We start from the raw sequence: 27,367 nt of genomic DNA, 5'->3' as shown, positions 1-27,367 counted from the left end.
GAGCCTGGGCTGTTGATGCCTTCTGTGAGGCAGGCCTCCAAATTCTGGCTTCTCTCTGGGGACTAGTGGGATGAGTCCTGGGAGCCCCAGTGATGAGGAAGTTGGAAATCCAGCCAACCTTTTCGAGCCCCTCAGCCCTTGCCGTTGGCCGTATACTCCACAGCCCTCTGCAGCCAGAGTGAGGTGGGGAGACTCTTGGAATGGGGGTGGAGCAACCTCAACCCCATTCTAAGTGGCATCCACTTAACCCACAGAAGTCTCCCATCTTGGCCATTAAACTGAGTGTCCCCAGTTTAACACTGCCCCCCTCTAGCCTCTCTCTTACCAAGACTCATCTCCCCTGCTTTCCTGATGTGCAGGTACACTCACAAGCCCTTTTCTTCAACAAATGCCCAGCCAGGAAGCCAAACAATATAGCAGCCCTTGTGAACAATTCTATTGGAACCCCAAGGAGGTTAAGGGAGAAAGACTGGGAACCCTCATTTCCATTCCCCAGGGGAAGCGGAGGGAATTCCCTCTCATCTCACACCCACTGCATTCTAATGACCCTTGGATTTACCTCCTCTCTGTCTAGCTGCCAGTTTCATAATGTAGTGGATGGAGGCTGGCAGTAGCTGGCCACATCCATCAACTCTTAGGAATGTTGGCTCTGACTCCAGCATCTGTCAGTGCAGTTATTGAATTCTTTCTGTCCTCACCTTGGGTCCTAGTTGCCAATCCCAGGAGTCCCACTAATAGTTTGTCATGGATTGGAAGTAAACAGAGTTCTTTGGAAGAAAGAAAATGTAGAGTAAACATAAATATTTAGGACAGGTATTTGGAATTAGTTGGGCCATTCTTAAGATTTTTCATTATTGCCTATGAATTCCATTTTTTTTAGGAAATAAATTAGAACGAGTCAGACATGATGGTAGACTTTTGTGGGGTGGAGAAGAAGACATTTCACCTGCTCTTTAAGAACCCTTTACTATTGTGTAATATTTATAGTTCAGGACCCCGAAACTAGTGTAAAGATAAGCTAAGGGCAGAAAGAGCAGACAGAGAATGTGTTTCTGGAGAGACTGGGGTACATGTCAAAGAAGAGATGGTGTCTGAGATGGCTCTTGAAAAATGAATGGCATCAATCATTAGTCAGGGAAAAGAAAACAGAGGAAAGCATTTCAAGTAGAGATAACAATGGCATGTACAAAGCCAAAAAGATGTAAAGATTATGGTGAATTTAGCACATATGCCTTTGGGGTGGGGTGGGGTGGTGAGAGCACAATAAAAGCTGAGTCTAACAGAGCACGTTGAGACTAAGCTACAAATAGCTTTATAACGTCTGCTAAGGAGTTCAGAAGTGTTCTGTGTGTGAAATGAGAAATATCAAAGGTTTCAAAGCAAAAGAATGATACACGGAATGTCATTTTCATAATAAGTCTCTGACATCAGTGCTAGCTAGATAAGACACGAGGGAGTTAGGAAACCTCTGTGATGACCTGGGGAAGAGCTGGTGAGCGCCTGAACTGAGCGCACAACGTTGGGAAGGAAGAGAAGGAAGCGACGGGGGAAATCTTTCAGGGTAGAATGGAACTGAGCATGACTCAGTGATTTTTAAGCTTGGGTGTCTGGGTGCACGAAACCCCTCCGGCTGAGATAAGGAACACAGGAAGAGCTGGCTGGGAAGCAGCAGATAATGGGTGCAGTCTGGGACATGTTCCGTGAGAGGTGAGCCAGGGGACATCAAGGAGGAGCTGCCCAGGAGGTTTCTGGGCAGGAATTCAGGAGAGACGTCTAGGTTAAAGGTGGGACTAATCCGTGAGTAGATGAAGCTTAAAGCTGGACGAGCGAACATGAGAATGTCCAGTTAGAGCATGTGGAAAGAAAGCAGGATGCTAAGGATAGAACATTTACAGGGCTGGGCGAGGTGCGAGAGGAGCTATGGGAAAAGGGTGAGAAAAAAATCATTTAGTGAAGAAATCAGGATGTCCCATGTCTCAAAAGCCTCAGGCCGGGGGAATAGCAAACAAGTCAGAAGTAGTTCCAGTGTTAAATGTGAGGGAAAGTGTGCAGAGTAAAATCTGGAGGAAAAAGATAAAGAAATAAGATATAAGATATCTTATTATATCTTATAAGATATAAGATATGTTGTAAGATAAAGAAGTTGGGAAGTACTTGGGTGATGCTGGCTTTAAACATATCATGTTTTTCTTATGTTTAGATATTTGAAATGAATGTCTTAAAGTAGGTGTTTCAGAGGTATTTTAGCTGTCTCTTGGCTCAGAAATCTCAGCAAAAGCCGATTTTTCCACAGACCATGAAATGTGCTTATACCCTTACATTTTTCTTTAGGATAAACAACTTTTTAGCAAATAAGCAAAAAGGAAAAGACATTCTTTTTTTTTTTTCCAAGGGTAAACTATACATGAAAATGGCTGTGACTGAAAGGGTTGGAAGTGATAACAGCAATTTTTCTGTGTAGGAAAGGAAATAACTTGATTCAGGAAAAGTAGCTTGCTGACAGGGCAGTCAGTCACATGGCTCCCTGAAGGAAGTTAAGAGATTGGTTTTTTTAAGGTCATAAGTTCCATGAAAAGTGAAGTTGATGTTCACTTGCATAAAGCTTTCTTCGGTTATACTGAGTGGACTATCAAAATAACCAGCAGAAACACAAAAGGACGGGGTGGTAATGCCTCTCTCCCTTCTCCAAGCTTCTAAATGTCAAGTCAGATTATTTGCTGAAAAAGTAAACATCTTGAAATATGTTGAAAAAAATGCATAAATGAAATTTCTTTATTCAACATTCTAGTCCCATTCTTTGCATGTAAATGCATATTTTTCTGAACGTCAAAAATAAAACGTTTTCAAAATATGACATTCTCCTTTTGTGAAGAATCAGATCAATGGCTTAACATATAAATACACAGTATTTTTTCTTATTTTTATAGATGATACATTATCAAATAATACTGATTTCTTTACGTTACTGCTACTCAAGGAAGTATCTTAAGATACGTGCAGACTCAAAGAGGGTGAAAGTGAAAGGAGATAAAATTAATCAAGTGCCTACTGCAGGCACAGGCTGAGAACCGTGACAATATTAATGACGTATACTATGAGTTGTGTCCAGCACTCAAAGAGCTAGAGTGTCCGCAGTGTTTGGAAAGGGCTTCTAAGCTCCCCAAGCCCCACTCAATGTGTAGCCCATCATAATATGGTTATCAGAGACCTTGGACCTGTTCTCATTCTGAGTCAAGGACAACTTGGATGCAAGAATAAATGGGGATGAATGAAGTGGAAGATTGTCTTGGGCACCTCACTGTGGATTGCTTCCTCTCCCTCCAGGTTCCATCTCTTGGCTCTCTTTTGAAAATCAGACCTGCTAAACTGTAACAAAAGCCAAGGATTCTACCTGGATAACTTATATTTTCCTAGAATTGCATTTTTCCTAGAACCTCAGAGATTTATCTGCTTCTACATCCTACCCCGTGTGGGAATCCCACCCACACAGGGAGGCATCCAAGTCAAATATCAAGACTTGGGCATCACACAGACTTGAGTTCCAGTACCAGCACCATCACCTATAAGCTGTATACTGAGGCAAGTTGCTTAACCATTTAAAGTAAACGGGGATGATTCAAATTCCTTCTTTGTGGGACTAGTATAAAGACTAAACATAGTGCTATATGCTACACACTTGGTACAGTGCTCCGAGCTTAAATGGTGGTTGGGAAAAAAACTGACTTGGGTATTTTCAGTTACCTGGAACTCATTATTTCAAATAATCGTCTTTCCTATTTTTGAGATGTCAAAACGTTATAATGTCTTTCCTTTGATTAAGCCAAAATCAATCTTATTCTTAATTTTGCCCACTAATACTAATTCTGTCCTCTGGATCACCACAGAATATATCCAGTTTTCAAGTAGTTCATTCCATTCAATATGAACTGCCCATTATTGGGAAACAAAATGAACAAGACGTCATTTCAGGCTGAAATAACCTCCAATAATATATGTAAAGTATTTAGGAGTTCAGAGTTATCCACTGTGCATTCAGTTACTTTACAAACAGAATATGGGTGAAGTACAAGGAAAAAAAATAATTATTGGAACACAAAGAAAGAAGTGAAGTCTGCGATTGAAAATAATTTGTGGAAAAGGAGCTGTACTATGCCCTGAAGGCATAGACAGCCCTTGAAAATTGTTAACATTAAAAAGACATCCATACATGAAACGATTGGGACCTACCAGGTCAGAGTACAGAATAATGAGAAGTGGGCCATTTTTCCAGTTGGCGTAGCTCCTGCCCTTCCCCTTTCATCTATTCAAGGACATCACACTGGCGATTTGCACATTTTAACTTTCTCCTTACTGCTACAGTCTTCTCACGATCATACAAATATGCTGTGATTTCTCCCGGTCTGGAAAACAATTCATCTCAACACTGCTTCCACCTCCAAACAGCTACTTTTACGGAGAAAAAAAAAAAGGAAAATCCCAGGACAAAAAGTGGTGTGTATGTAGTTTCCAATTCCTATTCTGATATTTTCTCCGTGTGCTTTGCCTTCAAAACACATCTGCTCTCCGATCTCTTATCACCACATGTACCTCCACCTCTCTGGCCCAAGCCACTATCATGTCACTCTTGTTCAGTGGCCAGTGGCTTCAGAGCTGGTCTTTCCGTTTTTTGCCACTAGTTCACCCTACTTTATCCTCAGCATAGCATCTGGATGTGATTCTGTTAAAGCCTGCGTCAGATCATGTCACTCCTCTGCTCAAAGCCCACTGAAGTTTTCCTGTCACATTCAGAGTGGTGTCTTGGGCCCACAGTCCTCTCTCAGGACCTGTGCTCTCTGCCCTCACGGCACCCTCTCTGACTCCGTCTCCTCCGGCTCTCCTCCTCACTCGCCCTGCTGCAGCCACTCAGACTTCCACACGGTTCCTCGAGCTTGCCAGGAGACTTGCCTCATCTCAGATGATTATGTGTCATATGCCCGATTATCTACCAGCAAGTTTTCTCTTTTCAGTATGATTTCTGTTGCTTGTAATAGTTCAGTTGGTCCACAGTGAAAAATGAGCTTTGTCTGTGATTTGAGAACATTGTTGAGAAACTCCATTAATCAAACACATTTATTTTTTAGTGTATCCCAAATGACTTACTAGATAATTTTTTTATCACATAGCCCCTTTTCAGCTTTCATTCTCTTAAATTATCTTTATTATTGTACATGTTTGACAGCTCCATTCTACTTGAAAGTCTCTTCTGCTTTCTCTTCAGAGGCACTGGTCCCTCTAAATGTCCCCTAACTCCATGAGTGCTTGACAGCCTCTTTTGCTGGCTTTTCCTCCTCAGCTCACAGCACTTTGGCAGGTCACACATTCTTTGGGAAGATTAACTGAAATAAATGATATTCCAGACCCTAATGTCATCCTGATACTTTTAAGGGGCTCTCAAAACATTTAATTTCCCTCATTATTTCCTATCAAATGAGGCAAGTATACTTGCTTAAAAATCTCTCTGCTCAAATATGTTTGAAATGTCCCCCCATCCCCTAAAGAACAGATTGTAAAAGTAATCCAGCTGTGATTTAATACTAAAAAACCCAGGCTGAGGGAGTTAGAGCTGAAGGCTGTAATTCACCTGATTTACTAGCCACCTGATGTTATCTGGAATGTACAAGTGATCTCTCTAGTGAAATCTTAGTATGAGATGGTGGATTGTCTTTGTTTGATTCTGTGGAGGGATGGGAGTCTGTTCCTGACACTCTTATACTAAGGTCATTGGAACCCTGCTCCAGAACAAGTGTAACAGAATTAAAGGAGCAGATTGGTAGCAATTAAAAGCCTGGGTTCTGAGTATAACTGCCGAAATTCAAATCCCCTCCCTAGCTACGTAGCCTGAGACCAGTTATTTAACTTCTCTGTCTCAGTGGTGATGGAGTGTGGCTGTGCGGATGCAATACCATAATACACATAAAGGACAGAGCAGGTAGTGTTCATTTGACACAGCACTAAAGAGCCACCGAACACGATCGGAGTGAGCACAGTCCTGAGGTTTCTATCCGTCAGAAGAGACTAGGATGACCTGGTTTAAGAAAAATATCAGAATTATGTTAAACGGTAATTTCGACAATTGAAAGACCTTTAAGAGTTTTTAAGTATTGGTTTCAAATGCTGTTCTATATATCCTCATTCCTTAGGTTCTGAAGTCAAGGCATGTTTCCAGTTTAGTGCATCATTAAGAGCACTAAACTTAGGTTTTTAGAGCAAGGCTATTCTACATTAAAAGTCCAAGTGCTATTCTTATTATTTACTCCCATGCTCCTTTATTATTCATACAAGGGAACGACCTTGTCCTTGGACCTATGTTTCCGTTAAGGGACACCATTACCCACTTCACTGCATTTGTCATGAACGTGCATATGATCCTAAAAAGAAGCATGTAACCATGTAGGGCTTGCACTTCCAAAGGTTGTATTTTCAAGCCTATGAAATAATAGCAAATATCACAAGCAAGGAATAAGGCTACTTACGTGTTTCAAGAATAATTTTAACTGGATAATGTTAACCAACTACACTACAGTCAGTATGATCCTCTCACCATGGGCTTAATATAAAATACTTCATTGTTCTCTCTCCAAAACTCCCCTTTCCTACTAACTACTTAATACCGCACCACCAGATTCCCTTTGGGATACTGAATTCTCAGTAAAGTAAAAGAACCACACTTCTCTGAAGTAACTGCATTATATCCCCATTAAAGCCCTGATGTTCTTGGAGAAAGCTGGGACGTGGAATTTTAGCATCCAATAAATAATCCCACTTCCTCACCTCACCAACCATTTTAGGGAGTCAGAAATTAAAATAACTAAATTTGAAAGATCAATTCTATCCTCTATCTAGTCAAGGAGTCCTTGCCACCACATGAAAATACTCTTATCTTTTCTGTCACTATGACTTTATTATGAGGTAGTGAATAAAATAATAGAAACAGAGTCCAATTTTAATCACAGCCCCCCACCCCCAGGTGGATCTGGGCTACCTTGAGCAAACTGCTTAATGGTTTCATGTCTCAGTTTCCTCATCTGAAAATGGATATTATAACAATAGTACCTACATCATAGGATCATTGTGAAGAAGAACTGAGGTAATTTATATAAAATGTCATGAACAGCATCTTGCATACAATAAGTGCTCGATAAATATAAACTATTATTCGTATTGTTATTGTTTTCATTTTACTCAATTCCTGAAAATGCAGCAAGCTAAGACAAGGTATGATATAGAATGCCAAAATATATGAAATCCTTCAAGCTTGTCATACTTCAAAAGGAGTCCAGGCTACTTAGCTAAAAAAAGCGAAAGTCCCTGCAAGCTATAGCATATACATTCAAAATCTGAGTAGAATAAATACCAGACAACAAGGACAAAAGGAGAAATAAATAAAAATAGAAGCACAGTTTCAAACCAACCATGCCTTAAAAAACAAAAAGTAGGATTTTTCACAGGAATGAATTTTGCATTTGCATCCTGGGAATCTTTCAGGGTAGAAGGGTTTTGACTTTCCTGGTAGCAGTCAGGGCTAAATTTCTGCTAGCATGGAGAAGGACCAGCTGAGTACTGGCAGGAAAAATATTCACCTAAATGTTACGCACCTCATTTCCCCCTTCCTCTCTCAGAAAGAGTTCTATCCCAGGATAGAAAAGTTCAAATTTGGGCAACTGTTCTGAGTTTCTTCCTTTCTATTATAGTGCTGAGTAAATAGAGTCCACAAGATTAGGACGGTTCCAACAAGAACTTGTTTTAATCAGAAGGAAGGAAATCGACTACTTCATCTGAGAAGGAGTTGATGCAATTACATGGCTAAGACAGGCATCCATTTATTTTAAAAATTGCAACAGTCCCCATCCTCTAGAAGTATCTGACAATACTGCTTACTGCATATCATGTGGATAACTATGGCAACATTTTCCTTTAGATACAAGAGATTTAAATGGCAGGACTTTAAGGGAAAAACAAACGAAAGCATTCATTAATTATCAGCGCAAAGCCATTTAAAAACAGTAATCAAGCTTATATGTAAATAGTGGTTAATATAGAATATTTGACTGTAAACTTGAGCACTGTAAAATAATTTATTATAAAATCTTACCTTAAATTTCAAATAAACATTCAGACAATATCAAAAATGTACAGGAAATTATAACTGACTAGGAACATATGAGGAATAAAAAGGAACTACTGCCCTGTGGTAACCTGAATGTAAGATGTTCTCTGTATAGAAATGTCAGTGCCTTTAGTGATGAACTGTTTAGGGGGAAGGAAAACAGAAGGGGAAGTGTCTCTTGACTCAATAAGAGAATATGAATGAACAAAAATGGAGTTTAGGGAATACATACACAAAAAAGAAAATCAAACATTACAACTGAAAAGAGAGAAAAGGTTAGAAAATGAAATAAATCATTTTGTTCAGATGATCTGGGAGAGAAAAAGTCTTAGATGATGAAGTATGTATACTTAAGGGGGTTGAAAAGAAGGAAGGAGAAAATAGCTTCTGGGAGAAACTAGAAAATATATCTGTATAAGAACTGCGGAAATTGGTTCTAAAAACTGAGACAGAGAAAGACAGAAGAGAGAAAAATGCCTTTCATTTTATTGCACAGTATACTCTCTAGAGCATGTGGCAAAAGCTGTCTTTCTTCATTCCTACTTTCAAAACTAGACTTTCAAAGCTAGCCTGTCTCTTTCCCTCACTGGAAAATGCCTCGAATCTAAATATGGATGACCTCAGTCATCCCACTGACCTCAGGCCAGGCATTCGGGCACTCTGGAGACGGTTGCTGAAAACTGGGGCAGGCAAGCATCACCAGGAGGGTTCTCTTCCAGGAGAGGAGAGTAAGCACCCAGGTGCAAAGTCTTGAACATATAAATGTAGAAAGTTCATAGTGATACAAAGAAGCAAGTGATAAGCAATGAAAAATCGGTAAGGATCAAGTGTCCTAGGAGTGTTTCCAGAGGTGGAGCTCAGTGTCAGCCTTGGGAAAAAGGGCAAAATTAAGGAGAGCTCAGCGTTCTGGGAGAGCGGAGACAACACAAACAAATGCTGAAGTGGGACCACTGCAGTGAACTTACAGGACAATGAGTGGGACAATTGCTAAGAAGGGTTGAGTCCTGCAAAGGTTAACCATCAGCCAAAGGAGATGGGATGTTTTTACTTTCATAACATGTGGACTGAGTGGAAGATTATGAACTTAAGATAGTCATTATGAGAGAAGGCTTTTTGAAAATTTACTTTGGTGACAGAGTGCAGGAGGGCGGAAGGGAGAGGAGAGAAAAGCAAGACCCTATTTCAAGAGTGCACGTGTCAGATAATGGGCTAAAATAAGGTAGTGAGCTACATTGTTGGATTAAGTGTAGAAGTAGTGGATCTAGAGACTAAATAAAGAAAAATGACTTGTTACTGTGGGAGGAAGAGAATAATGAGGCAGCATCATTCTATTTGATGGCTATTTCTTCCCTCCTAATTTAAGTGTTTATTTGAAAGACCTCTTGGCACTTAATCATGGTTGCTGAAGTATACTTTCTTAGGAATGCTTATGTTATCTTCCAGACTTAATGGTCCTCTCTCTCATCCCCATCACCAATATTATCAAAAAACTGCTGTGCAACAATTTCTAGGCGATTTCTCGATTTCTCATAGGAGACGCTTACACAATATAATTCAATGGGAGAAGTGTCTGCAGCGTACATTTCAGCGAATTATCTCAGATTGCTAACAAGCAATCAAACCTGCAGAAAACATCTTAATTACGGGAAGAGGCATAATGAGGATTCCTAAGGCCATGGGTGAAAGACCACAGAGAATCTGAAAAACATCATTTTTAAAGCTCTGATTTAAATCAACACAGGTAACAAGCCTTCTGTCCAAATTTGTTCTAAAAAATAAGTCTTAAAAAATCAGCTCCACACGATTTTCTGTTGACAAAATGAAGGCAACACACTTGAGCTTCATATTCTCCCACCGCCCCAGATACAAAGGGAAAAGGGGAAGGGAGACAGAGCACTTGAACACCAAGGAATGTAATGGCCTCTCCACAGTGGACACGCTGACCCTCTGACGTGGATTCAGTTCTCAGTGGTATCACCTGGATGTCTGCAGTCATCCCAACATACATGACCTTTCCAAAGAGAACTCACAGCCATGGTCCATCTCCCTGCTGCCCCTAAATGTGGGGCATCTCCAAGGGACTCCTCTCACAGCAGCCAATTACAGGAGCTAGAATCTTGAGAACTGTTCTCGAAATCATCCTCATCCTAACCTCTCACATAAAATCATTGCAGTTCAAGTCAGGCCCTCAATTACTCTCAAACCTACTCTGAAATGTGCTTTGAGTTCATCCATTCCTCTCCATCTCTACTGTCTAGGGATTTGTATCCTAGAAATATTGGTAGATGCCCTCAAAGTATTAGTTCAGTCAACCAATAAATAAACTGAAATAAACTGTTTTTCCCCACTAATAATTAATTCCATTGAGAAAACAGGCCTAATTATAGAGCGAGTCTCAAAGTGAGTTGGATTTTCTTGGTGTGTCACTTCTATGGTTCTGTCCTTTGATCCAGACTTGACTGCACAGAATAAGATTAGTTTCTCTTCAGACCTGAATTTGTTTGTTTGTTTGTTTGTTTGTTTGTTTGTTTTTAATGGAGGTACTGGGGATTGAACCCAGGACCCTGTGCATGCTAAGCCTGCACTCTACCTCCAACTATACCCACCCCTTTGACCTGAAGTTGGGACACACCAACTTCCCCCAACAACCTTCAAGTGAGTGACATGGCTTCCAGACGCTTCCTTCCTCTGCTTGTTGTTCCCTGCATATGCTGTAGTTTTACCATTTTTTTCTCTTGAAATGCATTGTCCCAAATTGTACCTATGACATATACTAAGGTATTATTATCCACATATTTTCATGCTGGATATTTTTATTAGCAGTGCCTAATTAAACACCATGGCAGTCAGGCTCTAGTATTAATTTTTATTGAACTTTCAGCATATTCTTAAATGCCAGGAATGTGATTAAACCAAGTCATCTACATCTAATACTTACGCATTTGATTTTCTAAACCTAAGTTAGGACTTTCCATTTATCCCTAGTAAATAACAATGAGATTTAATTCCAAATTCCACACTCTTGAGATCTTTTCGAGTCCTGGTTCTGTCATTCAGTGCATGAACGGTCTCAGTTATATATCATCCAGCACCTCAAAATGTTCCTGTGCCCTTAGTCTTAAACTCTCTCCCTTATGAGTAATCACTCTCTCCTTGTTCTCTGCCGTCTTTCTAACTGCTCCTTCTCAGCCTCCTCTGAGGCGTTCTTCTATTTAATTACTCACTCCTTCATTTGATAGGTAATGAAATGTTTACTGAGCATCTCGTCTGTGCCAGGGACTGGGCTAGTGTTCTGAATGGAACACAAAGATGGAGAAGACACAGTCCTTGTCTTTAAGCTTACTTCCCAAAAGTTCCTTGGCCTTCACTGACTGCTGTGCAATTTTACCTATAATCATTGCTAAAAACATATATTCTGCTAAATCCTAAACCAGTGTTTCCATCTTTATAATATCTCCTAAGCTTTCAGTGTTAATTTTCAGTGCTTTACTAGGTTAGACCTAATTATCTCACAAAAAAAATCTCAAACTCAACATGGCTAAAACTTAACTCATTATTTATCGCTCCCCCTAACCACCTCCAGCACATTTTCTATATTCCTGATCTTGACTGATGCTATCAACATTTGCCCAGTCACCTAAACTAGCAAACTAGGAGTCACCCCAGATTTACTATTATTTGCCTTTCACATAAAATGGGTCACCAGGTCCTGTCAATTGAATCTCATAAATATCTTAGATACGTCTCTTCCTCTGCATCTAACCCTAACCCTAACCATTTTAGTTATCTTCCATCCAAGGGATTATTTTTATATTCTCCTAACCAACTTCCATACTTCTAATTCCATTCTCTCCAAATACATCCTCCTCACTACTATCAGGAAACCAAAGGAATTAAGGAGTTTTACAAAACGTGTATTCTATATAGTAGTAAGACTTCAGCAAACAAAAGAATAAAACAAGAGGCAAAGCAAAAATAATCTAGGAAAATAAGATGGAGCCAGGGATAATATCTAATGCTTATTCGTTCCTACTGGAACCCTGACCCTGCTCTAAGTGCTTTGCATGTGTTATCTCATTCCATCATAGACACCCTTAGGAAGATTGATAAGGAAACTGAAAGGTTAACATGTCCAAGGTCACTTGACTAGTGACCTAGTAGATCTGAACCCAAGTTGTCTGTCTCTAGAGTTCATGCTTTTAATCACTCACTATGCTGCCTTCTCAAAATGAAATAGAAGTACAAAAGTTACACCGTGAAATTTTGTATACTTGCTACAGGCGACCAACAGATTTAACTCTTAACTGTCAAAAAGCCAACACGAAAGAGGAAAGAAAACAGATACAGGATTCACAGTGTCGGAAAGAAGAAACCAGCTGTTACCCATGGGAAACTGCAGCGCTGAAGGCTAAGACCAGTTTAAAAAAAAAGGGGGGGGAGCAAAGTGACATAAGCCCATTTGGCTGCTCAAAACCGTCAAGTGCTCCTGGTAGCGTCTAAGCCTCTGATGGTCAGAAATCAATGAGAGCTATGGGTTCACTCCTCCAACAGCTGCACCAGGCCACGCTGGTATACTGTGATGAAAACGAGTCTCAGTCTAAATTCTGACACTTTTCAGCACTGAGTAGCAGCGGGGAAGAAGAAAATACAGTCACACAACCTCAGAAACGTAGTGAAGCCTCAGCTTCTGCCTCAAGCCCTGAGGCAAGCACACACCAGGTGTGGTCATGTTCTAGCAGCCGAATCAGCCAGCTTCCAGTCTGACCAAGTTACAAGACCCTCTGTTGAGTGGCAGGCTATTTCTACCCTTGTGAGATTGCTTCCCAGTCATGCAAGGACAAGGGTACCTTTACAACACTCCCAGCAAATCTGCCAATCTTGAACGTCAGTCAGACATCAGGGAAAATGTATTTCTATCATCTCTTTGCTTGGGGTTCTTAAGCATTTTGTGCCATAGCCCCATTTGGCAGTCGGAGGAAGGGTGGACTACTTCTCAGGATAATGCTTTTAAGTATATTTAGGGAAAAAAAACCACAGGATATTTCAAAGAAAGCCAATTATATTGGAATACAGTTATTAAAAATTGTGTAATAAACATATGAGCTCCTCTTTCAAAGCACTGAATAATAAGGCTTAAGTAAACTACTGTAGCTCTTCTTAAGTAACGATGAAGCTAAGTTTTCTTTTGAGATATCTGCAGTAACTGTAAAGCTACAGGAACCCTGGTCAGATTGTTGGTGAAGGATGATCTTTAAATGATGCTAGCATTTCCCCGTGTCAGACGATGATATTTAATACTTACATTGGACAAATTCCTAACACAGAGATCGGGGGGTGGAAAGTCCATAGACTTGGACAGATGTTTTCCAGGCCAAAAATAAGGACAGCAAGCAACTTTTGTTGTGACTTAAATGACAATATTCACATATGAAAAGGATCTAGCAACTGATTGATTGGCATACAAAATCTACAGATAATAGAAAATGTGCGAGCAGAAAGCATTAGCCTGGCTCACCCAGCACCATCCAGGGTCCACAATCTTGTTTTTAGAAAATGTTTAGTTGTAAATGTGCTTTGGACCATGGCTATTCGTACCTATTGTGTGCTGACTTTCAGTTTAACTCTGGAAAAAGTGGTGAGGATGCATGGGAGCTGCCTTTGCTGGTCCCCTCATACTCCAAGGACCTTCCACATCAGAGGCACTTAACTGGGAGCCATGGGCCTCTAGGGTTTCTCTGAACAGTCATCAAGGAGCCTCTGAGCCTCCTGAACATGGGTTTACATGAACATGAACAAAATTTAGTGCAAACAGATAATCCAGAGTTCTTACCAGATTCTCAAAAGAGATCCTGACCTGCCAAAAATAAGAAACGTTTTTCTATAGTATTTTTCCTTCCAAGGCATACCTGTTGGTCTCCTTGGCAATAGATTTGCATTACTCTTTGGGGTTCATTTCCTTTACTTCACAATTTCAATTTAAATCTTTCTTAACCTGGTCAGGAAATCTCCTGCTCAACTTTTCAGAACTCTGTGAAAGGCACTAAATGCCTTTCCCAAAAAATCCTCGTGTGTGAGCATCAGTCATGTGCCACCACCACTTAGAGGATTCCAGGGTGGATGCTCACTGAATTTGGAATCAACATAGGAAACGTATAAAAAGGAAAAAAAAAAAAAAAAAAAAAGACCCCAGGTTTTTCTCCTTTTAAACTAAGCCTCATGCTTGGAACCTCAAGAATCTGGATGAAGAAAGAGACAAGGTCATGAGCACATTTCTAAATACATAGCTATTTGGAAGCACATAAAGAACAGTGAAGGAGCCTGTGTAACTAGGAGCGAAGGACAAATGTTCAGAAGGGGATTTGTCATGCACAAATTGTGGATCAGTCTCTATTGTCCTGGTGGCTCCAATCAGGGAATATGTCTGTCCCCTTGTTGACACAGGGCGGTCCTAGAACAAAGAAAGTTGATGACATAAACACATCCTTTTCCCAGCACTTGAGTGTGTGTGATTTAACCTTTAACTCTTGCTTGTGGATGGAGGTGAGATGTCAAATACTTTCTACTGAGCTACTGGCAACTGTTTTAAAGTGTTTTCATCACTCTCCCACTAAGAACGCAGGGGGCTCAGTCTCACCCGTCATTGTATTAGAGTCGCCTCCCCCACCCTCTCTCTCCTCTCTCTGCCACTTCCTCCAGACCGCAACAGGAAAGCGGCGACAAAGACCAGGGATCAGCCTGGTAGTCGCTGTAAATCTGCGGTTACTTCAAGTGCTGCTTCCTGTTTTTGAAAGAATGCATTCCTAGCACGGAATAGAGACTGAGGTCTTGTGACCAACTGTGAACAAATGATTTAAACTGTGACACAGACAATAGGGAGTCCATACCAGATACTGTTATCCCATTGCCATCCTCCTTTAATTCGTTAGACTCGGAGATAAAGCCTCTTACTTCCTCTAGATCAGACCTGCTGTGAAAAGACAAAACAGCACCTTCTCCGCACTTCCCACTTAAAGGAAAGCCATTCCAGCTTTTCCTGGCGCTGAACCTAAACCCCTCTGTCTACTCATTCAGGGCAAAACATTTAAACGGAAATACTCCTGTTTAATGTTTAAGCCAAAGGTATAAAGTTCTTGCTAGTTTTGCCTTTGCAAGATAAAGGTCCTTCCACCACCAAAAGGCTGGGGAGAAAAGCATAAAAATTCTCAGCAGTGTAATTTCATGTGTATTTTTTTCTTAGTGGTCATTCTTGTTACCTTAGAGACAGGAGACAATTCTGCTGAAAGAATTGACTTTTAAGGTTCCATCCAGCAAAATCTCAGCACGTAGATAGCACATACCTGGAGAAATAGATTAGACACCACCATCAACATTTTCATCCTTTCAGTCCGGAGCTTGCACTCATTTCTTGGAAAGGAAATCTCTGTTTCATTAAAGAAAACAGATTATGCCAAATGTACAAAAATAACAGTGGGAGGTGGTGGGGTTGGGGCGGGGTGGAGGAAGGTCACTGCATGACTCAGAGAAGCTTGACTTCTATAATTAATATTTTAAAGCTGCTTTACTTCATATTTAAAATAGAATTATATGATCAGAAGGGAAAAACTAACACACAGCTAAAAATAGTGTTTCTAAATCATACATACACACAGATATGCTCACATAGCTAACGAGGGATGTGTCAAAACTGTATGTGTATGTCTGCATCACACGTATCATCACAGAGCTAAAGTAGTGTGTGTCTTTTATGTGTTTGTTAAACATAGATTTTTAAATCATCTGTGCCACATGATAGAAAATTATCTCAGCTGAACTATCTACTGGGCAACCCGTTAAAATCGTTCCACAAGAATGTTTAAAATAGCCACAGGTACAAGTCTGATTTCACCACTTAAAGCGGTCATATCATTACTACACCTGAAGTGGAGGAGGTAGAAAATCAGATACTCTTGGAATCATGATGCCCGTCTCAGATACCATCTTTAATCACTCCACGCACTAAACAACCCAGTGGCCCATTGGCTTTAAAGAGTTCATATGCAAGTCAGAAGTGGCCTTAGGGATTACCACCTAAAGGTATCCCCTGACATAAAGAATTCCCTCTGTAGAAAACAAAACTCCGGGCATTGATGAAGCAAGGTGCACACTTGTTAAACATTAGGAACCCCAAATTCAGATTTAAGGCATATCAAATTTCTAAATTACGAGTTAGAGAATGTGACAGTTCATAGGGCTCAATGTGACACAGCAGTGACTCTCCAGGGAGCTAAATACTTCATGAGGTTCATAGGTAGACAAGAAAGGTCAGGGACCAAGAGCAGAAGTAAACAGAACTCTGCTTGATCCAGCACAGCCAAGGTAAGGGACACAGCGTAGTCAAAAACCAATTTTACTTGACTTAACAGATTTTAAAAAATAAAATTTAATCAGATTGTTTTTGATATACAGACAAAACCTGCAACACTTCCATTGTATTTTGTTGTTAAAAAGCATTCCATTAACGTGATATGGTAAGATGTATGTTTTATGGCACTTATGTACATCAAAGTGTTAAAAGACAAGACACAACTTTCTTAAATGTGTAACAGCAGCATACTTGAAAGAAAACAAGAGAAAGGAAATCAGAATCAGGGCAGTGGTAAGAGGACCGCATTGGAGAGGGCCACCACGGGGGAGCCAGGATGTCAAAGAAGCAGCAAATGGAAGGTGACTTATCCCATCATAGAGAGTTTGAATCTGTTTCTAACCAAAGTGTTCACTGCAACAAAGTTTGCCAGGTGCCCGTCCTGCCCCTTGCTCTGCCTTTCCTCTCCATCCCAGTCATTCCAGGGATCCCCTCCCCAGTTTGTTTCTCTTCTGTCTCCCCTCTCTTTCTTTCTCTGGACTCCATGCTGTCAACAAAACGTATAATCCATTAAAAACTGAAAATGGTATATGATTATTGAAATCACAAGTCCATATGTGTCCATATAGCAAACATACACACATACAATTTGGTCACTATTGTAAATCAAAAAAAGAAATTTGTTGTTATTTGTGATAGCACACTTATTGGATGAGTGAATTAATCATTACGTTACATCCTTACCTAGTGTGTCACTTGGTGCGTTATAAATAAGGAACTTACCAGACCCAGTTCCGTAAGAGACATTTTGGGAGACAGAGGAGAAGTCTTAAGATGGTCCATTCCCTTTCCCGTCGCCTGCCCCGCACTGCACAGCTGTTACTGCACATCCCTCAATCTGAGTTTCAGTCCCACGAGCTGCCAACCAGTTGGCAGCCTGCTTCTTCTTGCCATGTGATATTTTCACATGGGATGTAGTAGGTCAACGGATCAAGACAATTCAAGTGGAGCAAAGACTCACTTGGCTCTGGTGGAGTGAAGAAATTCTCATGCCCCTCCAGAGCAAGAGCTGATTGAGCACCTTTTTCTTCCCTCCTCCCTCAACAATTTAGTTTGTTTTCATATTTTGAAAACCTAAGATTTCACTGGGGTATCTGTCTCTAGATCTCTACAAGGCCTATTAAAAAGGAAAAAGGCAATCAAGAAAATGCTTATTTTAAAGTTAATGACAAGAAAAGCTTTCATCTTTAAATCGGAGGAAACAAGGTTCAAGAGACCTACACATGTGCACACACACACAAAAGTAAAAAAAGAAAAGAAACAGAATACAGTGTTTACTATAAAATGTACTTTAACTTATTGAATTTACTTTTATTTAAGTTACTTTAATGACAGGGTATAATGTTGGCAATGGCACAATAAAATGATATTCTTATTAGGGCAGTTACACATTGGCACATCCTTTTTGGAAATAAGCTGCCAATATGTTGGCAAAGATCAGAACGCAAGTTGACAATTTAAGTTTTAAATTTTCATGCACTTGATCCGGTAATTCTACTACTAAAAGTGTAGTCTATAAATGAAAATCTAAAATGAATATTAAGATTTATGTACAAGGCAGTATTATAAACAGCAAAAAAATGATAGGAGCCTAAATTCTGACAGCCGGTATATATTTAAATTATAGTCAATCTATAGAATTTAACGTTGTGTAGACATCAAAAATCAGATTTTCAAAGAGTACTAAATGACATAAAAAGTAATGTTCAAGAAGAAAATGCAGGGTATTATATTGTATATGTAGCAATTCCCAATGTATAAAGGTATGTAAACAAATACATATGAATAAAACACATAGATACATTTATCTAGAAAAATATCATAGAAAGAAAGACATTGAAGTGAAATATATGAAAAAGTGATCATATTTGGATAATAGGATTACTGGTGATTTTGATAGTAATTTTGATAGGTGATTTTGATTTGGATAGTAGGATTACAGGTGATTATTTTTCTACTTTTCTGTGACTTCCAAGTTTTCTTCAGAAATATGTGTTAACATTTTTTTTAAATCCAAGCAATTTTTTTTCATCTGCCTCTGCAATCTTCACCAACTTCTTTAAAGTCTGTCAAGTAATCTATCACTGATGTTTTCTTCTTTCTTACATTAAACTTTGTTTTCTTTAGATGCTGCCACTCACTCACAGTCTCTCAACTGCTGCCTTTGTCTTGCTGGATAAACTCTGACAGTGGCCCTTCTCATGCTTTAGACGCCTGCCTGACAGCTCTTTGTAGTCTCATCATTCATACAGCATTGTTGATAATCGGAGTGTCTTGGGTAGGAGGCCCTAAAAAACTGGGTCTAAGACAGAGCTTCAGATAATATGTGACTTTTAAGGGATTAATCTTTAGGAAAAACCTGAAAGGAAGTAGATTAAGCTGGACAGTGATGGGAAAGAGCCAAGGAAGGATGTGGACTCAGGTAAAGCATAGCCTTGGTTGGTGCACGGGAGACTGGAGTGTGAATTCCACCACAGACTTGTCTCATCTTTAGGATATGTGGCCAGGCTTTTGTATTGCTAAACCTGTAAATCACTGGTCACTCAGGAGGGTAGGGGGACTGGTGACACTGTCCTTGTCCCAGCATGTTGGCCCCCATCTGCTAACGGCAGTTCCCCAGAAAGAACTCAAAACACCTGAGGGGGCAGATGCACTGGCTGGCAAAGGACATCAGGGTGAGGCACCAACAGAATCTACTACCCACGGTGATGATGGGTGGAGAAGAGGAGAGAAGAAAATGGAGGGGAGGAGGGGCGTTTCAGACCAATCAGGTGGTGTCAGAAGGACACACCTCCACCCTGACTGGAAGAATGCTGATTCGGGCGACGCAGCTGCAGCAGTCCAGTGTTCCCGGAGACCCTGGGCACTCGCACTGGAATGACATGAAGGCGTTTAAAACTTCTAAAGAGAGGCGGGTATAGCTCAGCGGTAGAGTGCATGCCACGCATGCACAAGGTCCTGGTTCAATCCCCAGTACCTCCATTAAAGTAAAATAAATAAACAAACCTAGTTACCCTCCCCACCAAAAAAACTTCCAAAGTCTTTAACATAGTCACTTAAAGAGATTCCTGTCTAGGTGAACCCTCTGCTCTGAAGCCCTGAGAAGATACTCAGCAGGTATACTGAATTTCCTCTAACAGGAATACTTTTTCCATGCGATTGTGAGCTTTAAAAACAGCTGCAAGGCTTCCTCCAGAGATGGCTTCATTTTGGAATCAGACGAAAGTCCTCTTTGGTCCAGTCGTGCAAATTACTGAGCCACTGGGATAAGAGGACTGATAACCATGCTCTGAAAACCTCTCCTGTTCCTAGCTTTGACGCCTTGGTGTTGCCAACAAGTATGATATACTTTCCAAATGTGCCTTTTCACTCAGTCATGGTCTGTGGGCCGAGCTGCAAGGGACAGTTGAGGCATCCCTCTGCTAGCAGAGAAATTTAGGTCTTGTGAGAATTACTTTAGATCTTTTGAAGGCTTAGATCTACAGGTTCAAAATCTGTTGTCACCTGAGGGAAAGAAGTCAGTCAAATCTATTACTGGATGTGAGGTTGGTTGGAAAACTCCTTGCTTTTCAACACGTTAAGATCATATCATGTAGATGCAAAAAACAACCCCAGCATTTTTTTTTTTTCCAGCCTGAACTCCTCACAATTCAAAGAGAAGCCCGAAAGCACGGTGAAAAATAATAAGTATTAACATAGAAGTGCAGAGTTCGGGAAAAGAAACTGTTAGAAATGCTAGGGAAAAGGAAAAAAATGGCAAAGAAAAAAAGAGACATTTGAAAAACATCTTTCTCTTTACTAAGCAATTTGTTTCCTAACTTTTTTGCAGCTCCAGTGATAGTCTTCAGGAAACTTGGTGATGTCATTTCCTGTCAATTGGCCAGTTACATAAATGTTGGGAAAGAGCCCAGTAAAACAGCCCTCAAACAGATGGCCATGTGTGGAAATGCCAGAAAGTGAGAACAGCCATTTGTAGTTATATATTTTTTTTTTGCCCCACACATGGTATAATGTTTATTTTACAGCCTCTCTTATGGACTTATGTGGATCATTCTTGTCATTTTTCTTAGAAAAAAAAAAATCCCAAAGGAAGCAGTCATAAAATATAAAAGACAAAGCATGAAATAGTGAAAAATAAGGTAACGAGCAGAAGTGAGCATCGCATTGGGAGAATCTAAGCCATCAAAGAGCAGTCCACGCAAGACTATCCCCGTGATCAAACATGCTGGGAAAGGAATCTCTCTGTCAGGAAATTTCAAGGGAGGGAGATTTTACAAGGCAAATGAATTTACCTTATGATCCTCATGAAGTTAGAAATGAAATGCCTGTATGGCTTTCACCAAAAAAGCACACTTTCTAGATTTACTTTTATTCCTTCAAAGCAAACCAAAATGCAGCTCCAAGTTCCTTCACATTGAGTGGTCTACGTATCTCCCTGTTCCAAGGACATATTGATGCAGTCAAGGGGAGTTTACACTTTTGTAACTGTGAAGAATTTCAGTTATGCATAATAAAACACAGCAAGGAGTTTAAGGCTGTTCAGCTTCAAAAACTAAACTCTGTTCTTGTTTGCAATGACTGATAATAGCATTTTCTGTCCTTGCAGCTGATGAAAAAGAAATACGGATGTTCTTTTAACACCAAGTACAGCAAACGTTATGTTATGCAGGTTCAAAATAAGTTAATCCTTCATGAATTCTATTAATTACCTTCCTTTGATATTTCAGTATTTCAATTAAATAAGGGCATGTAAATTTCAGAAATGTCTATCCTCTTAAATCCAGGTGACAAAGATATCAGCAGAGAGGGAAAAAATAAGAGAAAGATAATCATGGTCCTTCTTTTGATTGTTTTCTTTGTTAAAATGTTTCTTTTATTTCCACTGAGATTAAAGGGTTTGCTTTCTCTTTCATCCATCAAATATCCACACTTGTGTAGCTATGCATTCTAATCTCTACTTGAATGTAGGCAGTGAAATGTCAGATTTATCCACAAATATTTATTAAGCAACAATGATGGTCAACGGCTGTGCTAGAAATAGGTAATAAAGAGATACCAACTGAGGGTTCATTACAGAAACAGGGCAAATATTTTACAGACTCTTATTTAAATATTACTTTTTTGGCCTTTCCAAAGCTTCTGCCGACTTTTGTGCTATTCTAACACTTGAATCCCAGGAAAATATTTGGAACCCTGCTATTTCCTGTGAGAGTTCTATACCTCTTAGGTCAGGGAAGGACAGTTTTAGAGACCCTGTTACCTTAAGGTAGAATTGTGTCCTCAAAAGGGTTTTATGCTTATTTTGGACTCGGCTGCCTGAACTCCACCAAGCAGAGTAATAAGTTCCATATGCCCATTTTTTTGAAGAACACATTTTCAAAGCAGCAAATGTTTTGACGGATTGGCTTTTGGAGAGCCTGAATACTGTTATACACATCGTTTAGCATTTCACAAGGCCCCTACTGTTACATTCTGGGAATGGGGCCAGGGTAACCTACCTACCAGTGCTCTAAGTAACATTAAAATGTTGAGAATTCTTAACCATCATGCTTCACTAAGACATATCTGGAATGTGAGGATTTCTTCGCTGCCTCAGAGCTGTGCTAGTGTGTGAGTGCGTGCCTGTGTGCGCGTGCGCGCCTGTGTACATGTGCACACGTGCGCCTGTGTGTGAGTACACGCGCACACACGTTATAGTAAAAATAAGAAAGAGGATCTTAAAGTCAATAAGTGAACAAAAAGCCTTGAGGATGGGGGTTTTGAGTGTTCGAACTTTTAAATCTTTCATCTAAAGTAGTCGTTGAATTCTGATCTTAGATATATGAGAAGCAAAGGAAAGTGACAAAAATACGATAGTAAGTGTACAGTAGGTTTTGATGTTGCTTTCTTCGTGTAAAGAATTTCACAGTCTTCTTGCTTGCCTAATATCATCATCTCTGTGCATCCTGTGTTACTTATGTAATAGGCATTCTTTGGCTCAGTCTTCCCAAATTTGCTCAAATATAATGTTCTTCTGGGATACCTCGTCCACCCTGGGATTCTGAATCAGCAGATTCTGGGGTTGGGATCTGATATGCCTGTTTTTAAGACTTACCTCCAGTCTTTCTCAGGATCCAGAATGAAACCTTTAGGAACCTTTAAGGAACCTTTAAGGAACCTTTCAAAAGGCACAGATTAAAACTATATCTGCGTACAGCCACCAAATCTACTATTCCTAGTTATTTTTCCTCTAACTTATTGGCTTCTGAACTGCTTTCATGAAATCTATTCTTTTGTTAAAATCTTACGCTGTATTAATATTTCTGCATCTAATCTTTCTCATTGTTCCAATATTTGTCTTCTCTTAGCCCACATATAATGAAAATACCATAGATACGTGGCTTACAAACAACAGAAATTTATTTCTCTCAGTTCTGGAGGCTGGGAAGTTGAAGATCAAGTCACCAGCAGATTCAGTGGGTGGTGAAGCCTGACTCTGTGGATCATGGGCAATGCCTTCCAGCTGTAACCTCACATGGCAGAAGGGACGAGGGGGCTCTCTGGGGTCTCTTTATAAGGACACAAATGCCATTCATGAGGACTCCACATCTTCATGACCTAATCAATTTCAAAGGCTCTGCCTCCACATACCATCACATTGGGGGAAGAAGTTTCAATGTATGAATTTTCGAGGGACACATATATTCAGTCTATTTATGTCTGTCTAAAGAAAATATTAAATACAGTGATCTGAGTGTCTAAAGTGATACAGTTTAAAATTATTGTTTATGGTAAGAAATGATACACCAAGATAACATATTTTCTTACAGAAATGTGGTTCATTAGGGAAAGAGTTACAAAGGACATGAAGATAAAATGTGAAGAATTGCTACTCACTGAAGAGTAATACAATCCAGTAGTCTGATAATATAAGGCAATGGACATGTTTTAGTTGATTTATTAAATATGGAGACATATGTATAAGGAGTCGGCACAGCAAGGAATGCAGTCAGATGCTTAAATTAAAATCCCAGTTACACCCTTAACAACATTGAGACCTTGAGCCTCTTATCTCCTCTAGCCTCTTAGAAGCCTCTTTTTCCTCCTCTGTAAAAATGAAGATCCACCTCATAGAGTTGATTTGAGCTTAGGAAGAAATCTAGGCAGAGCCCGGCATGTAGTCAGATGTTTTTAGATTTATCATTATTATTATTGAAATAGTAATTGGTGGCCTGCTGTTGGCCAGGCATAGGCAAGATGGCCCAAGTCCTCTGTTCTATGCAGGCCCCAGTGGAATAGACAGAAAATAGACAAGTATTGAACACAAATGAAACAGGATTTCAGCTATCACTGAGTGCTGGGAAGAAAACAAAACAGGATAACGTGCTGAGAGTAACTAGGAGTGAACATTAGCTAAGATGGCGAAGGCTGTCTGTTTGGGGAGTCTGCTCGGGGAGACGGTGCGATACTCTCTGGAGAGTGAATGCTGACTAGGAATCTGTTGTTCAAGGCTGCAGGGAGAGCACTGAAGGTGGAGGTAGAAAGAAGGCCTGTGTGGACAGACAGCGAGAGTGAGGGGAGGAGGGACAACGTGGATAGGCAGTAGGCAGGAATCAGATGCTTGCTTCCCCATTTGATTGATTTTTGTTAAGCTGGAGACATACACGTTTGTTAAAAATAAATTATTCTCATTTGAGAATGGGGGCAGGAAAAGTATTTTAAAGTTGTTTTTTCTTTAATTTGGTTTGTTTTTTTATTTTTTACACAATTTTTAAAGGTTACCTTCCATTTACGGTTATTACAGAATATTCGCTATATTCCCCGTGTTGCACAACACATCCTTGAGCCTGACACCCAGTAGCTTGTACCTCCCACACCCCCAACCCTACATTGCCCCCCCGACCAGTGGAACTAACCAGATATAGTTTGTTCTCTGCATCTGTGAGTCTTCTTCTTTTTTTGTTATATTCATTAGTTTATTGTATTTTTTTAAGGCCTGTATCCAAGATGGTTATTCTTTGTGGTTGGCATCTATTCTGATTGGTGGGAGCCAATGTCATACATATTGTTACATATTTTGAAAATCACAGCTTGTATATAATATTTCATTTTTGTGTAGGAAAAGTACAGAAGGGTTTTCTTTTAAACCTAAAACAATGATCATGCCCTCTGACTTGTCAGTGAGAGAAGTGTAAAAAAAATTTTTTTTTAATCTTATTTAATTAGATGGTAAGGCTCAACATTCCCCCTCTTTCACATTATATTGGGTCCTTGGTGGTTGTTCAGCTTTCCAGCTAATGTGCCCAGGCTGTGAAGTCACTGCCCACTCAGGTGCAAGGACATTGTGACCTACTGTAAGGAATGTTGCTCTCCAATACAATGAACAACTGTATACATATTCTTAGAGATAATTTCTATACATTTTCTATAAAAGAGGAACAACAGATAGCAAAATTAGCAATTGCACCATTTTAGATTAAAAAATGAGGGTTTTTCATGGACTTATAAAATTTCAAGGTTGGAGATTGCTATTGAAATTCACTAGTCCAAACCATCATTATAGAGATGAAGAAAATTCAAACGCAAAGAAGTAAGGTACTTTCACACAATTACTTGATAAGGTTCTAACTAAAATTCAAATTACTTAATTCCATGGCTTGTGCTCTTTCTATTCATAAACACACAGGGACACGTGTTTGCTATGTATGAGGGAAACTGGATTTTTATGAAGACGTAAAGGAAAAATAAGTTAAAGCTTTCATTCAGTCATTATTGTATGAGTCTATTTCATTGAATATTCATCTAGGACCAAATAATCATCATTGATTCATGCTTCCAACAAAATGAGCTTCATAGTCTACACATGTCATATTTCAGTAGCTCTAAAATATGACAAATGAAAGACTAGCAGGGAACTTGTGTGCTCCACTTTGCAAAGATTTAGAGGAGTTTGGGATAAACATGAATACAGGTCTTGGCTCTTAGGATGTGATTGGAATCCTGGATTTGTCTGGTTTTTAAAACTGTGAAAAACTATGGCATAACATGCACTAAAGTCTCCCATGAGGTTATAGCCAGAGGGCGTGATATCTACTTAAAGAGGAGTGTTGCAATTTCAAATCTAGACCCCTCATTTTTTTGGAGGGGCAAACTGAGACGTATTCTTCTGAAATTCAATAGGGTTTTCCACTGATAGGTGCTCTGTCCCAGCTGGTGAGCAGAAGGAAGAAAGATCACTTATCTTCCAGTACCACCGTTGCCATGTCAACATGTCATGGCCACCAGGGTGGTACACAGGAGTTACTTGGTATTTATGCCCACTAATGCAGACCAGTATCAGGTAAGGAGTGCTGATGGTGTCATCCTCTAGGGTAGCTGGATCGAGGGCCACAGTCCCATGCTCAGTCGTGACCTGAAAGACGTGGAAACTGGGGATGCCCCAGATCAGATCATGAACACATACAAGTAGGCATTAAACTTTGTCGATATCTCAAAGGTGGAGCAGATGGAAGACAGCAGTGCTAGGAACAGGCAAATACACATCAAGGTGCAAAGCAGAGGGGAAGAGAGGAAGAAATGAATACATACTAAATACTTTCTCTGAGCTAAGCTCTGTGGGAGTCACTTTGAACGTTGCATTACTTAAGTTTCTCAGTATCCTTTGAAGAAGGGATTAAAGCTATTTCATAAAGAAGGAAAATGAGGATCAGAGAGGTTAAATAAGTTCCTCAAAATTACAGTTACTCAGTGGAACAGCCAGAATTTGAACTGAGTCCAAGCCAGGCTTCTCCTCCTGCACTGAGACTTGAGTTCACAACCCAGCTGTATATCTAGCGAGGGCATCCAGGTATGAGAGGCCAGACAGCAGGTGCGGGTTCAGTCAAGTAATTCCAAAGCAGAGTTTGCAAGCGACTGTTTTATTTTTTCTGAGTCATGGGCCTGCCAAGTTTTGCACAAGACAAGAGTCTTGTTTCTTAGACCCTGGATTAAATGTTTTTGCTCCTCTTTCTTCAGAAAGTGGCTTAGCTTTGGGGAAGAAAAAAAATGTGTTGTCCATAAAGTGAGGACTGAAATATAAATGAGTGCTTGTTCCAACTGCTGACGTGACACCAGTGCCTCACAGCTCTCAGATCTAAATATTTCCTGCATCTTCCTTGGGCCAGCAGGAACTGCCATTTCCTAACACTGGTTTCATAAATTTTCATTCTCAAATCCAAATGTTCAGCCCCTGTAACAAAACAGGTCAAATCAGCTAATATGTGGAAAACGACAAAAGGCAGGTACAGCCCATTGGCCCCACAGTGGTTTTCTTTATAAACAAAATAATCAAACTGTATCCGTGCTCCAGTGAGTAAAAATGACGGTGGGTTATGCTTCAAGGGCTCACATAATAGAGCAGAGAATTAAGGTTAGATGACTCCTCACCCTTTAGTTAGGTACCGGCAAGATGTGGCAATCAAGGTCTGAAGGCTTTATTACATTTTGAGAACCAGTACATCCAAGAAGCATTCGATCCAATGGTTTGCTTTTCTTAATGACTATTAAGCAGAAGTAGTCCTGTTAGTGCAGTACACCAATAGAATAATTATAATACTGGCCAGTATTTACTGAGCACTTACCACGGGCCAGACCTGGACAGGCATTTCACATTTGACTCGCGCATGGGTCAATGTGGTAGGCATTTTATCTCTGTGGGCTGTAAGAATGCAGAAGTTCAAAGTTATTATATAACTTCTCCGAGTTCACAGAGTAAATGGCAGCACAGGCCATGAAGTCCAGCTGGAACTGAGACTGAGCCCTGGACCAACTGCTTAGTGAGTCCCATTTCCTCTGCATGTCAG

General features: G+C 40.0%; 1 protein-coding gene and 1 long non-coding RNA gene across 4 annotated transcripts in view; one reads left to right on the top strand and one right to left on the bottom strand.

Moving 5' to 3' along the window:
• DAB2 (DAB adaptor protein 2) overlaps positions 1-27,367 on the top strand; it is a 162,702-nt gene that overhangs the window by 2,728 nt on the left and 132,607 nt on the right. The gene's annotated exons all lie outside the window — the stretch shown is intronic.
• LOC116660897 lies at positions 5,175-17,438 on the bottom strand. Of its 3 annotated transcripts, XR_004316543.1 has the most exons (5): positions 17,271-17,438; positions 15,400-15,483; positions 14,517-14,594; positions 5,943-6,064; positions 5,175-5,375 (listed from the first exon to the last, which is right to left on the bottom strand). It is a non-coding gene; the product is annotated as an uncharacterized LOC116660897 (long non-coding RNA). The 3 variants fall into 3 exon arrangements; XR_004316542.1 differs by having other exon boundaries at positions 5,175-6,064; positions 17,271-17,428; XR_004316541.1 differs by lacking the exons at positions 5,175-5,375; positions 5,943-6,064 and having other exon boundaries at positions 14,420-14,594; positions 17,271-17,422.

This window comes from Camelus ferus, chromosome 3 (genome assembly GCF_009834535.1).
Source record: "Camelus ferus isolate YT-003-E chromosome 3, BCGSAC_Cfer_1.0, whole genome shotgun sequence".
NCBI classification, from domain to species: Eukaryota; Metazoa; Chordata; class Mammalia; order Artiodactyla; family Camelidae; genus Camelus; species Camelus ferus.
Note: the sequence above shows the minus strand (reverse complement) of the source record. Positions and strands in the feature narration are given on the sequence as shown.